This window comes from Lithobates pipiens, unplaced genomic scaffold, assembly GCF_037356315.1.
Source record: "Lithobates pipiens isolate NorthernLeopardFrog02 unplaced genomic scaffold, aLitPip1_a1.2 Scaffold_1, whole genome shotgun sequence".
In the NCBI taxonomy this organism is placed as follows: domain Eukaryota; kingdom Metazoa; phylum Chordata; class Amphibia; order Anura; family Ranidae; genus Lithobates; species Lithobates pipiens.
In genome coordinates this window covers 228,946,450-228,964,287 of record NW_027507685.1, presented here as the reverse complement: position 1 = coordinate 228,964,287, position 17,838 = coordinate 228,946,450, and the positions used below count along the sequence as shown (strand labels likewise).

Sequence of the window (17,838 nt, the reverse complement as noted above, 5' to 3'; positions counted from 1 at the left end):
TGGAAGTGCAGCCAGGCAAAAGGCATTGCGTGTTGCAGGTGGTGTACCTGTGAATGAAAAGTCAAATTTTTATTTTTTTTTCTCTTGCTATGAACTGTGTTTGTGTGCATGAGACAGCACAATCAGTGTGTGCAATGTGCAGGTGAGGAAAGCTTGCATGAAGAGAAAAGCAACTTGCTTTAAATGAGAGACAGAGCTCTGTGGTTGGAGGGGTTGTTACCACCCAAACGAGCCCCATACATACCTGATCAGAGTGTATCCAGGAGAAAAAGGGCTGGGGTTGTCCCTAGCAACCCTGGTGCAATGAGTGCACAGGTGACTGCTATTATGGAGAGTCCACCAGCATTTGAATCTGCAGTGGATTGGTGCAAGCGGCATTTAGCAGCACTGGACCAAGCTACAGAGGAAAGGAAGCCAACCCTCAGTGCAAGGGGAAAGCCGCTGGATGTCCATAACTGGAAGAGGGCTGTTGTTGCCCCTGGCAAAGCTGATGCAGTTAAAACAGCTATTGTGAAAGATGTGAATGTGTCACAGCATGAGATGGGATCCAGCAGAGAGAAGCCCATGCGATATGCAAGGAGAGAGGCTGATCAAAGGCTGAGGATGAGAGTGGTTGCCCATAGCAACGCAAAAGAAGCCAGTCGGGCTGTCTCTGTACCATGGGCTATGTCTAATAAGGATCGTGGAAAGTGGCTTAAGGAGGAGCCAGTTTATTATGTTGGAGAGAGCCAGCAAAGTTCTGCTGGGAGAGTGCGGTCTCCCATGGCAACCGGAGTGAAATTTATGCCTGAAAGGAGCTGCAGTAGAGGTTTAGTTCAGCGTCCCCACAAAGAGGCCTGTGCATTTCGGCCAGCTGGGAATCACCAGGAGAGAATCGCTTTGGGAAAAAATCGTCCAGTACCATGCCTGGAGTGTGGCCAGCTGGGGCATGGCATGTTTTCTTGCCCTAGGTTGTGGAATACGGCTGGAGATAATGTTGCTGAGAAAGTTTTGTCTGTAGGCCCAGATTCCGGTGGAAATATGTTTGCAGTCACCCCTAGCAACAAGAAGTTTCCTGTTGTGCCTGCAGGGGGTGCTAAACGGTGGGAGATGCCTGCTGTAGTTTCATTCCATGGCCACCAGGAGGAGTTGGCCAGTAAAAGTGCAGCAGAGGACTGGTGCATAAGACAACGTACTCAAATGAAGATGGTGACCCCAACTACTGCGGTGGGTAAGACTGTCTTTAATGAAATGATGGCTGGAACTGCTGATTTCATGTGTAAAAGGACTGGTTACGAGACTGTCCATGATGATGTGAGAGTGACCCCAGTTAGTGGGGCCACTGAATGTGCACTTGAGAATGACTTTTCCCTATATAGTGGGAATGCAAGGGTTAAAATCCAAATAGAACCTGTGTTGATGTCTAAAAGTGTTGTGTCTAATGACTATCAGGCTCAAGTTGACCATGGGCTAGGACAGCCTACAAATGCGAAAAATGCTATAAGTGTTACTGTTAATGAAAAGTTTAATGCTGTTGGGAAAACTTTTGCTCTGAAAGAACCTGGGGTTATCAAAAATGGGCCGTTGCCTGTAGCAACTGGTGGTAAGACAGCACAGTTGTCCACAGGAATCTCCAGGGAACTTCATGTGTTGGAGTCAGAGGTTGCCCTGGACAACTGCGATTTCACTCTGGTGGGACAGAATGGAACTGTACTGTGTAATAGTAATGTGTTAGTGCAAGCTGCTAGTACTAAAAATGTGCAGGTATATGGTGTATTGCAACCTGTGCTACCACAGTCTGACATGATTTACAATGACTGGTGTAATGAGTCTGCAGCTGAGCCAGTCTGTTATGTGTCTCCTTGGGCAGATGGATCGGTGCTGAGGAGTACCGCAGAAGGGAGCGCACATACAACAGATTGGGATAGTTGGAGCAAAAATCTTATCTCCCTGATAGATAAGGCTTTTATGCACAAAGATAAGGTGGACACGGTTTCTGCTGGGCCAGCAGGAGGGGCTGCAGAACAGCTTGTACCTGAGGGCGCGGTGGCTGCTGCAGGGGTTAACCCTGGTGAGCAGGATGAACCAAATAAGGGCACAGCAGAGACATTGTCCGTGACCCACAAAACTGAGGTTGACATGGAGTGTCAATGTGACGTCACTGGTAATGTTCTGGAGCAGTTCACTGATGCTGAGCCTGAGAAGTTTGGTATGAGTCCAGCAATTGGCAGCGCTCTGGTGGAGCACCAGGCTGTGTTTACCTCCAGCCGGGAGGAGGTTCCGTTAACCGTTGCAACTTTTCAAGTCTCAGCAAGTGAGTCTCTCTGCATCCCCAGTGTCATGAAAATACCCAGGAAGGACTTGGGTCTGGAGTCAAGGGCCTGGTTTATAACTGAAGCATTAAAAGAGATGCTTGAACTTTGGGATGTACAGCCAATCTATACTAGTGTGTCTCCTCCACAGTCTGATGGGCTGGTACTGCGCAGTACCACTAGGTGGAGCACTGTATGGCAGGCTGTACAGAGCAAAGCAAAACAGGACAGGAATGGTTTATTCCTAAATCTGCTACTTTTGTTAAAAGTTGCCGCTACGTATGCTGCTAGATTACGTCCAGAAGAAATACTTGAGACAGACTTTGGAGAAATGGTAAATAAGCCTAAAATGTCTGTGGTTACACCTCCTAACAGCCAGATGGGAAGCATTTCTGCTGCTATGGTCCAGTGTGGTGCTGGTCAGTTGGTGAAGGGCGTGTATACTGCACCAGTAGAAAAACCACATGAGGTGGAAGGGCCATGTGTGGACCTGAAAGCAACAGAGATCCTGACCAGGGCTCAAACAAAGGTGGTTAAAGAGACTGGGGTCCCCAGTCCAGTGCTTGGTCTAGGTGACAAACCTAATAAGGTCCCCGAGACAGGGGAATGGACAAGGAGCGTGCTAAAAATTGTATGTGGATCAGACGAGAGCTTGCCTGTTCCGGTGGATAAAAATACAGATGGCATCAGAACGGGTCAAGTGGTAGGACAGCTGCCTGCAGAGTGGGTGAACCCAGGGGAGGTGGCATCCTGTGAGGTTCCTGTGGGTGATGGCGGCCCTCTGGTATGTGTGCCCTCTGCAGACTCTGCCCTAGCAAATTTTGAAAAAAAAGGCATTGGTGACATGTGCAACATTGAGAGGTCTAATGTTGGTTTGAATATGTCTGTCAATGATGAACCAAATAATGTGTTAATGGTACATGATAATGTGGTGCCCAAAGGTACAGGTAAACCTGGTAATCAATTAGTGACTGCTGAGTCAGGTACCAGAAATAAGAGGTGGGTTTCCGTTATAAACACTATAGAAATAGGCCCCCTACAGTCTCAGAACAGTACTGCTGAGAAAGTTTTGGGGAAACCTGGGAACCTGAAGCGTGGAGGCAGAAGGGTTGGTAGGAAGACCAACGGGAACCCATTAAGATTTCAGGAGAGGAAGTGCTTATGGAAATGCACTCGGAAGAAAAGTTGGGAAGGTCGCATCAAAGCGCATAGCAGAGTGACAGTAAGGCTTAGAGGGAGACACCAAAGGAGGCATTGGGTGGAGTTCCCCGTTAGGAGAAGCGAGGTTGGACAGGAGGGTACTTCTGTAAATGGTATCTGGCACAGAGGTGCCAAAAGTAACTTGGGTGTTCCGCCCTCTGGGTCGAAACAAAGGGGGGGGATATGTGGTGAATCTCCAATCCTGGGACCGGGTTTTGGGAACAGCCAGCAGTCTGGCTGGATGATTACACAGGTGGGTCTTGGGCTTAAAACAAAGCCAACACCATGGTTCTGGGCTCCACCCTCCCGAGGAGTCCAGGCGTGTAAGGGAGAAGAAGTGTGCAGGTTTGCACAGGTCGGTCTGTCAGAGCAGACAGAGGGTCCAAGCTTGTGGACTGAAAGAGAAGCTGTTAAAGAGTGCTGAGGTACTGGGTGTACGGGAACTCTGTTAAAGAGCCAAGAGGGCTGCAGCAGAAGTCTGAGCAGCAGTGCTGCTAAAGAGAGCCAGGTGGCTTGGTATTTTTGGTTCTACATACATTACTGCTGTGGAAAGCTGAAACCCCTGTGTGGGCAACTATTTTGTTATTTGACTTTTCTTTCTTTAATAAAAGTGGGCCTACGAGCCCTTAAACGACATCTGGTGTGGATCCAGCTCACTGGTAAGCTCTACCTTTAAGCTAAAATAACCCCCAAATATTACAATATACATACATACATACATACATACATACATACATACATACATACATACATACATACATACATACATACATACATACATACACACACGTGCATATAGAAGAAAGAAACATTCAAATTTTTTATTTTTTTTGCAGATTGGTATATTTTATTGCATTTCAAATATTGCTGACAGAAATAACATTCTTATAGTAAACCCATCAGGAAATAAAAATAAAATATAAAAATACAGGCATACCATTGTTTTTCAAACACATTAACTGTTCGTTGAGCCAACTGATACATTTTGTATATCCCTTAGGCCGCTTTCACACGGACGGCTGTTCTGCCGCAGTTTAGCATGTTTATTTTTTTTCTGTGAAATTCAAGACTCCAGGCACAGCGATCAGCTGAATTTGTACAGTGCAATTACCTGCGTTTATGTGCGTTTATGTGCAGTTTCGTTCAGTTGCAGTTATCTAATATAGTCGTTCCCATAGCAACCTTTTTTTTTTTTTTTTGGTCCCTTGAATCCCTTCTCACGCTGCTATCTGCAGTTGACACAAAAGACTGCGATTACCTGCGGTTATGTGCATATAGCTGCGCATTCAATTCTATTTTTTCTATCCGCACCGAACCGCATGTAACGAAATCGCAGCTAAACGCAGTGTGTGAATGGGGCCATAGGAAAGCATTGTGTGCTTTTAGCTGCAGATTTTCTAGTTTTCTACCGCAGCTAAAAGCACACAATGCTTTCCTATGGCCCCATTCACACACAGCGTTTAGCTGCAATTTCGTTACATGCGGTTCGGTGCGAATAGAAAAAATAGAGCATAAAGCACCATTCTATCCGTCCGTGTGAAAGGGGCCTTATTATCTGCAATACTTTATTTTTTAAACTGTTTTGTAAGCATAAGATGAAAAAAAAATCACCATGTGTACATAAGAAGTCGTCTTTTTCGCCGCTGTCTGAGATGTTCTTACACCCTTATGCACTTCCTCCACATTTACTGGATAGTTTGCTGATCAGATTCATCACTTTTGGGTTGGTGTTATACTTTGATATGTTAGCTGGATTTTGAGCTCCATCTTGAAATGCAGCCATGACTTCAGGATCCTGCATTGCAGCCAAAACTTCTGGGTCAGAGAGAATGTCACGGACTCCTGGCATCCCGGCAAAGCCACCAGGAAACCCCCCTGGGAGACCTGGAAGCTCTGCACCTGCTTGACGCCGGGCTTCTTCCTCCCTCTGTGCTCTTTCATGTTCCTCTTTGGCTTTCCTAAGATGTTCTTTCCTTTCATTGAGCAGCCTTTCCTTCTGTTTGCCTTCATATTTTCTCCGATGCTCTGCAATTCTCTGAGCACGTGGGTCGCACTTCTTTCAACATTTCACTTGCTTCTTCATCACAGTCCAATTTACAAGCCATGGCCGGGCCGTGGGCAGATTCTTCCCAGTGCCCAAGGAGCCTATGTGCTTTGCCTCTCCATTTATATGGCTGAGCAGAGTCGGGGTTGATGGCTGTAGCTTTCTCACCGGCACCAATTGCAGCATTTGGCTTCTGTAGCGTCACATAAACACTTGTTCTTTCTGCATACAACATGACAATCTGTGGCTTCAATTTTATGGCTTCTGTTAGTAAATTGATGGCTTTACACACACGAGGACAACGCCCCCTACTGCCTAGAAAACATCCAAATGTAAAAACATTACAACCTATTTATATCCCAATGATTAAAGATGAATGTATGTTTGCTATACTCCATTATCCTGAATACATTGATATGTAAATACATTTAGCTGAACCCCATAATAAAAACATCAATGAAAAGCACGGGGGAGCTGTCAAGGTATAGATATGGAAAAAGGAGGAGTATAGAACCAAACAAAATTCACCAAAATCAATCAACGGTACATGATTCATACAGAACAAAGATATCCACTGATTATCTGTTCCATATGAGTCGCACACTGCCAAAAGTACCAATACCTGGTTTAATGATCATGGTATCACTGTGCTTGATTGGCCAAAAAAACTCGCCTGACCTAAACCCCATAGAAAACCTGTGGGGTCTTGTCAAGAGGAAGATGAGAGACACCAGACCCAACAATGCAGACAAGTTGAAGGACGCCATAAAAGCAACCTGGGCTTCTATAACACCTCAGCAGTGCCACAGGCTGATCACCCCCCATGCCACGCCGCATTGATGCCGTAATTTATACAAAAGGAGCCCCGACCAAGTACTGAGTGCATAATATACTGTACATGGACATACTTTTCAGTAAGTCAACATTTCTGTATTAAAAATCTTTTTCTTTATTGGTTTTATGTAATATTCAAATTTTCTGAGACACTGAATGTTGGGTTTTCACTAACTGTAAGCCATAATCATCAAAATGAAAATAAATGCTTGAAATATATTGTGTGTAATAAATCTATATACTATATGAGTTTTACTTTTTGAATTGAATTACTGAAATAAATGAACTTTTTGATGATATTCACATTTTTTGAGCTGCACCTGTATTTCTCTGAGCAATCGGGCTCTGTGTCTCCCTCTAGTGTTGTGTTTTAGCAATTATTCCATTACAGTAGAACTTAAAGTGGTTGTAAAGGCTTCAGGTTTTTGGCCTTATCGCATTCTCTGCAGTAAGATAAAAAACCTTTTATGTGCAGCTCAGTCCCAGCTCCCCTAAATACTTACCTGAGCCCAAACTCAATTCTCTGCTGTGCCTGAGAGCAGTGGCACTCTCCGCTCTCTTCTCACTGGACTCGGCTCCTGGCTTCTGATGCTGTCAATCCAATCCAGTGATGAGGGAGTGGGGACAGGGCCAAGCCGTACTGTGTGTGTCAGCCCACATGTGTGCCACCATAGCAAGCTGCGTCCTATGGTAGCACACGGAGAAGAGGAAGAGCCCAAAGCACTGGTGGGGGACCCCAGAAAAGGAGGATCGGGGATGTTCTGTGCAGACCCATTGCACAGAGCAGGTAAGTATAACATGTTTGCTACTGAAAAAAATACCCCTTATAATCACTTTAAGGCAAAACTTTGTTTCTCATTTTGGTAAGGGTAAGTGAGGGTTATAACCCCTGTCAGGTTTTTCTTGTCTTCTGTGTCCCATTAGAAATCCCAATCACTCCCTGTCCCATAGACAAACAGGAAGTGAAAATAAATCCCCCAAAGTAAGAGAATCCCTGCTTGTTGCCGAGATCATCAGAACTAATGTCCCCTTTGGAAGATTTACCTTCTATTCCTATTCCGGGGATATCCCTAAATATGGAACTATTTTCACTTTCACTTTTGATAATAGTCAGCAGGACAAATAGAGAGGACAAATCTAACGGGGCACAGACAGCAAAACACAATCTGACAGTTGGTGGAATCCCTCTCCTCTCTACCCAAATCAAAGAAAGTTTAGTCTTTAGTGGTATTTTAGGTGGGTATAAACACATGTGGTTGGGGGCAGAGCAGAAATGATCACAGGAGACTCAGCAGTATTTCTGCAAAGAGCTGCGGTGGGGAAGCCTCATACACATCAATGAGAGGCTGATGACACCTACAAATATTCAATATGGACCAATAGAACTATGCGAGAAAAGCCATATCTAGATTTCAGCTTTTCTTAAGAAAATAAAAAAATCACAATTTCTATAGACAAAAATATTCTTTACAACCTTTTTTTTTATAAGCATGTCAACAGTTTCCAGTTGTATCAGCCTTTTCTGTATTTGTTTGTATTTCCCATTATATTGTATGGCTTGGTCACTTTCCCTGCTGTTATATGATGTAAAGACGCTCACATTCTATGACAACCTCTAAACTTGACAAAGGAGGTGGAACCCCCGAAACACAATGTCTGGCCCCCCCGGCTCTTCTTTCCACCCAGGAGATATTCACATCTCTGGAGCACGCTGGGTTGTCAGGATATGGAAGGCTTTTCTCCTGTTAGTGGCTTTTCATGCCATCCAGACAGCCATTGGGATGTTCTTTACTGCGGATAGATCTCCTCTGCTGGCCCACAGAGAGCCGTCACTTCTGCCTCCTGCTGTCGGCTTCTCACCAGCAGATTTCTTTGTACACATCTTGTAAATGCAATTTTTTTATAATGTCAAAAGGATTGATGTTATTATTGTACTTAGGTCTGTGCAACCTGCCTGCTGGTTTAGCTATTTTCAATCACAGCATTAGGACAAGGTGCCTTGGGGGGGATTTCCAGCGCCCCTTGCCAGGTACCTCCCAATGTTGAAAGTTAAAGGGGAGCTCCTACAGAAAAAGTGAAAATTCAGCAGCTACAAATATTGTAACTGCTGACTTTTAATATTAGGAGACTTACCTGTCCAGGAATCCAGCGGTGTCCTCACATCTATCTATCTATCTATCTATCTATCTATCTATCTGTCTATCTATCCCACTGTCATCTCCACTTAGGGAACCCAGTAGTAAAGCCTTGTGGCTTCACAGCCGGCTCCCTACTGCACATGTGCGAAGCGCACTGTGCTCTGTGAATGGGCCAGCTGAGGGGGAAGGAGGAGGAGGGCCGATCTACCCCCCAGATACCCGCTCCCCCGTCTCCCCCAAAAGGTGCCAATTGTTGCAGTGGAGGGGGGAGGAGGCAGACAAGCAGAGCTTCCCCTTTTGGGTATATAATACTAATAATATATAATAAGAAATACATTAACTACTTCAGCAGTCAAGGGGGTGTCTTCTGAATATTTACAGTGGTGTGAAAAAGTGTTTGCCCCCTTCCTCATTTCCTGTTCCTTTGCATGTTTGTCACACTTAAGTGTTTCGGAACATCAAACCAATTTAAACAATAGTCAAGGACAACACAAGTAAACACAAAATGCAATTTGTAAATGAAGGTGTTTATTATTAAAGGTGAAAAAAAATCCAAACCATCATGGCCCTGTGTGAAAAAGTGATTGCCCCCCTTGTTAAAACATACTATAACTGTGGTTGTCCACACCTGAGTTCAATTTCTCTAGCCACACCCAGGCCTGATTATTGCCACACCTGTTCACAATCAAGGCATCACTTAAATAGGAGCTGCTTGACACAGTAAGGTCCACCAGAAGATCCTTAAAAGCTACACATCATACCGAGACCCAAAGAAATTCAGGAACAATCGAGAAAGAAAGTAATTGAGATCTATCAGTCTGGAAAGGGTTATAAAGCCATTTCCAAAGCTTTGGGAATCCAGCGAACCACAGTGAGAGCCATTATCCACAAATGGCGAAGACATGGAACAGTGGTGAACCTTCCCAGGAGTGGCCGGCCGCCCAAAATTACCCCAAGAGCGCAGCGACGACTCATCCAAGAGGTCACAAAAGACCCCACAACAACGTCCAAGGAACTGCAGGCCTCACTTGCCTCAGTTAAGGTCAGCGTTCATGCCTCCACCCTCAGGAAAAGACTGGGCAAAAATGGCCTGCATGGCAGAGTTCCAAGGAGAAAACCACTGCTGAGCAAAAAGAACATCAAAGCTCGTCTCAATTTCTCCACAACACATCTTGATGATCCCCAAGGCTTTTGGGACAACATTCTGTGGACCGATGAGACAAAAGTGGAACTCTTTGGAAGGTGTGTGTCCAAGTATATCTGGCGTAGAAGGAACACTGCATTTCATAAAAAGAACATTATACCAACAGTAAAATATGGTGGTGGTAGTGTGATGGTCTGGGGCTGTTTTGCTGCTTCAGGACCTGGAAGACTTGCTGTGATAAAAGGAACTATGAATTCTGCTGTCTACCAAGAGATCCTGAAGGAGAATGTCCGACCATCTGTTCGTGTACTCAAGCTGAAACGAACTTGGGTTCTGCAGCAGGACAATGATCCTAAACACACCAGCAAGTCCACCACCGAATGGCTGAAGAAAAACAAAATGAAGACTTTGGAGTGGCCTAGCCAAAGTCCTGACCTGAATCCTATTGAGATGTTGTGGTATGACCTTAAAAAGGCCGTTCATGCTCGAAAACCCTCTAATGTAACTGAATTAGGACAATTCTGCAAAGATGAGTGGGCCAAAATTCCTCCAGGACGCTGTAAAAGCCTCATTGCACGTTATTGCAAACGCTTGGTTGCAGTTGTTGCTGCTAAGGGTGGCCCAACCAGTTATTAGGTTTAGGGGGCAATCACTTTTTCACACAGGGCCATGATGGTTTGGATTTTTTTTCACCTTTAATAATAAACGCCTTCATTTACAAATTGCATTTTGTGTTTACTTGTGTTGTCCTTGACTATTGTTTAAATTGGTTTGATGTTCCGAAACACTTAAGTGTGACAAACATGCAAAGAAACAGGAAATGAGGAAGGGGGCAAACACTTTTTCACACCACTGTATAGCTTGAAGAAACTTTGACAGGAGAGGGGAATAGAATACTCTGAAACAATTAGCACGTAGCAATTAGAGGATAATCTTCTCCTTTAGTAAACATGAATGTTGGACAGTCTAAACCCCTTTCCCCCCACAGGTGAAGAACGTGAGGTGACTTTACCCACTTCTATACCACACAAATTCCAGCACTCCTCTCCTACATGTAAAAATCATCATTTTTTTGCCAGGAAATTACTCAGAAACCCCAAATATATTATATATAAGATATATATTTTAGCAGAGACCCTAGGGAAAAAAATGCCGGGCATTGTAACAGGCATTGTATATCGCAAGGTATTTGCGCCGCAATTTTTCAAACGTGATTTTTTTGGGGAAAAAAAAAATCAAAACAATAAAGTTAGCCCATTTTTTTTTTTGTATAATGTGACAGATGATGTTACACCGAGTAAATAGATACCTCACATCACCTTTTAAAATTGCGCACATTCGTGGAACGGCGCCCAACTTCACTACATAAAAATCTCCATAGGCAGCCCTTTAAATTTTTTTACAGATTACCCCCATTTAGAGTTACAGAGGAGGGTTTGGGATAGAATTATTACTCTCACTCTAACGTTGGCAGGACCTCACATGTGTGGTTTGAACATTGTTTACATATGTGGATGCGACTTACATATGCGTTTGCTTCTGCACACGAGCATGCAGGGATGGGGGCACTTCATTTTTTTTTATACTTTCCCTTTAGACCCCTTTCACACCGGGATTTTTTCAGGTGCTTTTGGGCTAAAAATAGCGCCTGTAAATTGTCTGAAAAATTCCTCCTCTGCAGTCCCAGTGTGAAAGCCTAAGTGCTTTCACACTGCGGCGCTGCGCTGGCAGGATGTTAAAAGAAGTCCTGCAAGCAGCATCTTTGAGGCGGTGGAGGAGCGGTCTATACACCACTCCTGCCCATTGAAATGAATGGACACCGCTGTCAAAGCGCCTGCAAAGCACTTCAGCAGCACCGCTACAGGGGTGCATTTAACCCTCTCTTTGGCCGCTAAAATGATGGTAAAGCGCCGCTAACGCCAGGAGCAGTTCATTGTGAAAGGGGTCCTAAAATCGTAAACATCCCTTGTAATAGGAATAGTGCGTGACAGGTCCTCTTTATGGAGAGATCTCTCCTCCAGGCTGGAAAGTCTGAGATCCAAAAAAAAAAATCTCAGGCTTTCCTGCCGAGTTCCTCCGAGAGGCATAGAGACTGCCGGGGACCATCTGTCCCTCGGATTTCTCTATGACTATCTTCTGGCGTATTCCTTCTCTGGCTCGCTGATCACAGGGGCGAGCCAGTAGAAGCACTGGAGGGCGGAGTCCCCTCCCGCTGCCTGTAAGAACGATCAAGCGGCAGAACAGCCACTATGATTGTTCTTATGAAGAAGGGAATCGCCAGCTGAAAAAAATTATATCTGAATGATGCCTGCATCACGGGATGGTCAGAGATTGCATGCATGGCACACGGGATGGTCAGAGATTGCATACAGGATGGTCAGAGATTGCACACGGGATGGTCAGAGATTGCATACATCATGGCACACAGATGGTCAGATTGCACGCATGGCACACAGGATGGTCAGAGAGGGCACACAGGATGGTCAGAGATTGCATACATCATGGCACACAGATGGTCAGATTGCACGCATGGCACACAGGATGGTCAGATATTGCATACATCATGGCACACAGATGGTCAGAAATTGCATGCATGGCACATGGGACGGTCAGAGTTTGCACCCATTGCACACGGAATGGTCAGAGGTTGCATGCATGCCACACGGGATGGTCAGAAATTGCACGCATGGCACACGGGATGGTCAGAGATTGCTCGCATGGCACACGGGACGGTCAGAGATTGCTCGCATGAGACACAGGATGGTCAGAGATGGCACACAGGGCAGTCAGAGATGGAACATGCATGGAACGGTCAGAGATTGCACGCAAGGCACACAGGACGGTCAGATTGCATACATCATGGCACATGGATGGTCAGAGATTGTACGCATGGCACACAGGACAGTCAGAGATTGTACGCATGGCACAAGGGACGGTTAAAGATTGCATTCATTGCCACATTTGTGGGACCATTCACATTTATACAGCGATCAGTGTGATTAAAACTGCATTGATTACTGTGTAAATGTGACTGGCAGTGAAGGGGTTAACACTAGGTGGCGCTGTAGGGGTTAAGTGTGTCCTAGGGAGTGATTCTAACTGTGGGGGGCTACATGTGACACATCACTGATCACCACTTCCGATTACAGGGAGCGGTGATGGTGACAGGGTCACTAGGCAGAACGGGAAATGCTTGTCTACATTAGAATTTCCACGTTCTTCCTCTCTGTGAGAGAATCGCAGGTATCCCCACAGACCCGCGATCCTACTCACGTAGTTCGTGGCAGGCATGCACATAATGGCACGGCGGCAAATTCAAAGGGACGTACAGGTACGCCCATTTGCGCAGTCATGCCATTCTTTTGACGTCGGGAACCGGTTAAAGTGGTTTTAAACCCTGACATATACCCAATGAAGTGACTGGCCTCAGGTGATACACAGAGATGAAACAAACCATCCTACGTAAATTATACCCGTTTACCTAAAGCCATTTGTCCTGTGCAGCCAATCAAAGTGCAGAATTTACACAGGATCTCTCAGCTCTAAAAAACAGGGGGCGGAGAGCTGAAGTTACAGGGAAGAGAGCTTTGAGAGCTGATTGGAAGGAAGGGGCAACCCCTCCTTTACACAGGTACAGAGTTGAGGTTGTCAATCACAGGCTGTGCACAACCCGTAACCAATGTGCTCTTGGTGTCAAGTAAACTGGTGAAAAGCGATTCATACTGATAGCAGAGAAGAGAGGCAGCAGACAGAAATTACATTTACTGCTCTGGATTGAGACAAGCACACAAATATGCTTTGTTTACATTTAATGTAAATGGTCAGAGATTGCATGCATGGCACAAGGGACGGTCAGAGATTGCACCATGATGCTCAGAAATGGCACTAGGGATGGTCAGAGATTGCATGCATGGCACAATGGCAGGGCTGGTACAATAATATACACAGCTTGCTTGCCTCACCTTCCACAGAGATGAGAGAGAAATCTTCATCTGGGCTGTACCATCACTGCCAATCGCGCTCCTCCTCCTGTGCTTTCTGCTTGGTCCCTCCTCCAGGTCTCACTTGGCTCCAGGCTCCCCCTTTTCTCCCATGTTCAATGTGCTGCTGAAATGGAGGCGTTGCTACCGAACCCAGCAAGGTGGGAGGAATGTTTTTTCTTTGTGATCCAGCGATCCTTCCTTCAGCTTGAGGGCAGAGGAGGGGGGCGGTGTCTTCAAGTGTCAGTGTTCTAGTCTCGTGCTGCAGCTCAGCTGGCAGAGGAGTGCAGTTGTAGGCAGGGCCAGGCCTGTAGTAAGGAGATGTGAGCAGAGCGGGGGAAGCCAACAGTGCCCGGCCGGGACTGTGCTGCGCCGCCTCCTGTCAGTGTGCGGATGAGCTAGGCTGTGTACATATTGGAGGAACCCATGACTTTGCCCCTCCTGGCACCCGCCTTGGCTGCCTTATGCTGGCGCCAGCCCTGGGTCTAAGGCACTCAAGTTGCCAAAAGTAGTGCAGAAACTTTTTTTTTTTTTGCTGACTTGGGTTGCAGCAATTAAGATGGCACCCATTGAAATTAATGTGTTTTGACTTGTCATGCCACTTTCTGTGTCGCAGTTGTGGTAGTGTGAGCCAGGGCTAAGGCCTCACAGCTGAGGACCAGGAGGCAAGTTTCTTTGGCCATCTGGTTACCTTGTGTCTATAACTCAGGGCTTGAAAAATTTGCTTTAAGTTAAGAGACTGTTTTTTGTTTTTAATGTTTGCCTACTAGTTACTTTCACCCCCTTCCTGCTCATGCCAATTTTCAGCTTTCAACACTCACACTTTGAATGACAATTGTGTGGTCATGTAACACTGTACCTGCATATCATTTTTTTGAGACAGACAGAGCTTTTTTTTCTGATGGTATTTAATCACCACTAGGGTGTTTATTTTTCTCTAAATACATGAAGAAAAAAAGATTTTTTTTCTTAAAGTGGTTGTATAGGTTTGGTTTGGTTTGTTTAAAAAAAATAAAAATAATTAACAAACATGTTATACTTCCACTGTGCAGTTTGTTTTGCACAGAGTGGCCCCGATCCTGCTGTTCTGGGGTCCCACAGTGGCTGTCTCAGCTCCTCCCCGCCAAAGCTAATCCCCTTTGGGAAGCTCTTTTCCAAGAGGGTTAGCTTGCAGGCGCGCTCCCATGTCATACACTTGTCATCCATAGATGCCAAGTATATGACTCGGTCCTGCCCCCCCCCAGCGGCTATGCAATTTGGATTTGATTAACAGCAGTGCGAGCCAAAGGCTGCACTGCTATCAATCTATCTAATGAAGAGGCGAGAAGATCGGGCCAAGAAGCTAGCACGTTCTCACCGCGGGTCTTTCGAGGGCTCAGGTAAGTAAACCAGGGGGGCTGGGGGCCTATAACGGTCAAATGTTTTTTCACCTTAATGCATAGGATGCATTACGGTGAAAAAAAAAATGGTTTACAACCCCTTTAATTTGATTTAAAATTTAGCAAATAAGTAATTTTTTTCTTCTAATGTGCAGTGATAAAAGGCAGCATTGGTGGCCCCTGATAGGTGACTACATGGCTGTCCAGGGGGTAGCGGGCATTCGGGCTGCCCAAACCCAACTCGGAGCCTGTCCAGGGGGGAACCGGAAGATGGGCAGGGAGTCTTCCTGGACAGCCCTATCTAGACCCCCACCCAGTGGAAGGGAGGAGAGAGCTGCACAGGGGATACTACCTGCCAGGGACTGTGCACCGCTCCTCCCCTGCCCCTCCTACTACTTTACTGCCCCACATCTGCCATAACCTACCCTTCACAGTCCCATCCCTATCCTCCATAAAACACGCCCTCACAGCACTGTCCCTTCCCATCACCCAACAATGTTGCTCCCGACTATTATACAACAGATGTTACAAAACACTTTCAATACCGAAAAGGGAAAAAAAATTAATTTCATTGTTAGGGTTTATATACATATAAGAAACATAGACTCAGATTTTAAAAATAGTTAGCAGAGATATTTTAACTATTTTAGAACTCAAGACAAATTGAAAAAAGTAAACAGAGTCACCTCAGAGGGGCAAGCCAATTTTATTGATAATTTAAATTTTATTTACATACCAAAATTCTATTATTTATTGACTTAATGTCCATAGAGTAAGTACAGTCTTATTACCAACATGCCATTCATTCTCTCACCTGCCTCATATCTGTATCTGATCATTTCAGGTCTCTGTCTGGTGATTGGGACATCGATGTTTCTTTTAAGTGCTAGATCATTTATTCAATATATAACTGGGGAATAAGACCCCCATAATCGGATACATCACCATTCCAGTCCACTGAAATCACCCAACAACCTCAGATGCGTCTCAGGAGGTTTGGGATCAACTTTTCTGCACCCCCAACTGATGTGAAGTTTATAGGGATATCATTCTTTGTTTTTATTTTATAATATCAGGAACATGGAGATAATGCTTAATAAGCCTCCTGCAGCTGGGAAGCCAGACAGAGCCAATGGAATTTCTGAGAAAAAACATTTAGGGACTATTCACATTACAGATTATGTTCACGCAACATATTACAGTGCATTACAGTCCACTGCCTTAAGACAGCCCATTTATTTTGAAAGTACTGGTAGTGCAGTTTGACTCAAAAATTGGACATTCAGTTTTTTTTAAGAAAAAATTTGCAACACACCCCATGTCCATTGTAATGTGCTGCAGTGCTTTGTCCTCTACTGTGCAGAGCGTTCAAAACAAATGTCACCACAAAACACTGCAGTGCATGCGTTGTACTAAACAATCTGTTTGTATTTATGGCTTGTATGTGGAATATATGTACTTATCAATACCTTTTCTTAGCAACATTAAAATAAATTATCTACTCTGTTTTTTTGTATGCACCTATGATCGTTTTGTCAGATTTTCTATGTAATAAAAAGTGTTTTTTTTTTTTTAAGTAAAATTGTATTCTAAGTGTATTTGGGCACCATCATAATCTCAAACTCTACTTCCCTTATATCCATTCTATCGAAATAAAAAACATACTGATAGTTTCCATCCAGAATCCAGTCATCAGCGGTCTCTTCTTATATTCCTCTACAATAGTCTGAGGTCACTCATTTATAATATACCTGCTTTGATATTGTAACATCAGCGGGTCCATAATGTGGGTTGTGGACTGTAAAGTAGAATGTGCAATTCGTTTCATTCCGAATGTGTTTTTTGGCGAAATTTGACACATTTGTTAATTCGGAAATATTTAAATTAACGAAAATCCATTAAATTCGAAAATAAGAACTTAAATCCAAAAACATAAATTTGAAAATCTGAAATAACTAATACTAACTACTAAATTATAGGTATTGGAATTTACTTTCAAATTGGCTGTTAGTGAACGTAACAAACACTAATTTATCCAAAGTTATGAATTACTATTATTAATTTGTTACGTTCCATTTGTTTAGATACGGCATTCGTTATTTCAGACGATTCGTAACTTCAGATAAATTCATATTCATCACTTTCACTAACAGACAAATTTGATAGGAAATTCCAATACCTATTATTTAATAGTTATTACTGCAGAAATTTTTAATTTTCGTTCGTATTCTCGAATTTTTGCAATTCCGTTTTTTTTCAAAATAACGATTTTCGATCTTAACAAATGACCCAGAAAAAACAAAAAAAGAATGAATCGAAAACAAACATTTTTCAGCAGTGCTCATGTCTACTGTATAGGCATTTTCAGACAGGAGATGAACAGCGTTCGGGGTTCTATAGATTGCTTTTGTTCTCTTCATCATACACAGTCTATTGTTATGCAAAACCTGCCTGAAGCAGATCAGGAGGTCAACTGCAGATCGAACGTACCTGTCAGTAAATTCTGAATGATCTCATACGTGTCTCACACTAATGCAATCGACACAAGTCCAAAGCCCAATGACACAGGCCCTAAGGCAAACACAGCTCAGGGCTCAGTATTTTTTGACAAGCTTCTTCAGCTCTATGATGGCTGGAGCACTTCTATATACACACCGAGGAGTTCAGTCCATTATGGATATTGGTCTGTATGGCAAAGAACTCCTCTGAATGAATGGAAAGGAAATGCCAATGTTGATCGGACCTTAGCGGTTTGCAGATGACAACACCATTCATAGTAAACATAAGAGAAGCCTGTTGGAAACATTCTGACATACATGGAAAGGGCA

The 17,838-nt window shown here is 44.2% G+C and overlaps 1 protein-coding gene and 1 pseudogene across 3 annotated transcripts in view; both read right to left on the bottom strand.

Annotated features, from left to right (window-relative positions):
* Positions 1 to 17,838, bottom strand: part of LOC143984105 (class I histocompatibility antigen, F10 alpha chain-like) — a 907,941-nt gene that overhangs the window by 228,264 nt on the left and 661,839 nt on the right. The gene's annotated exons all lie outside the window — the stretch shown is intronic.
* On the bottom strand, positions 5,138 to 8,251 carry LOC143987031 (hsc70-interacting protein pseudogene; annotated as a pseudogene).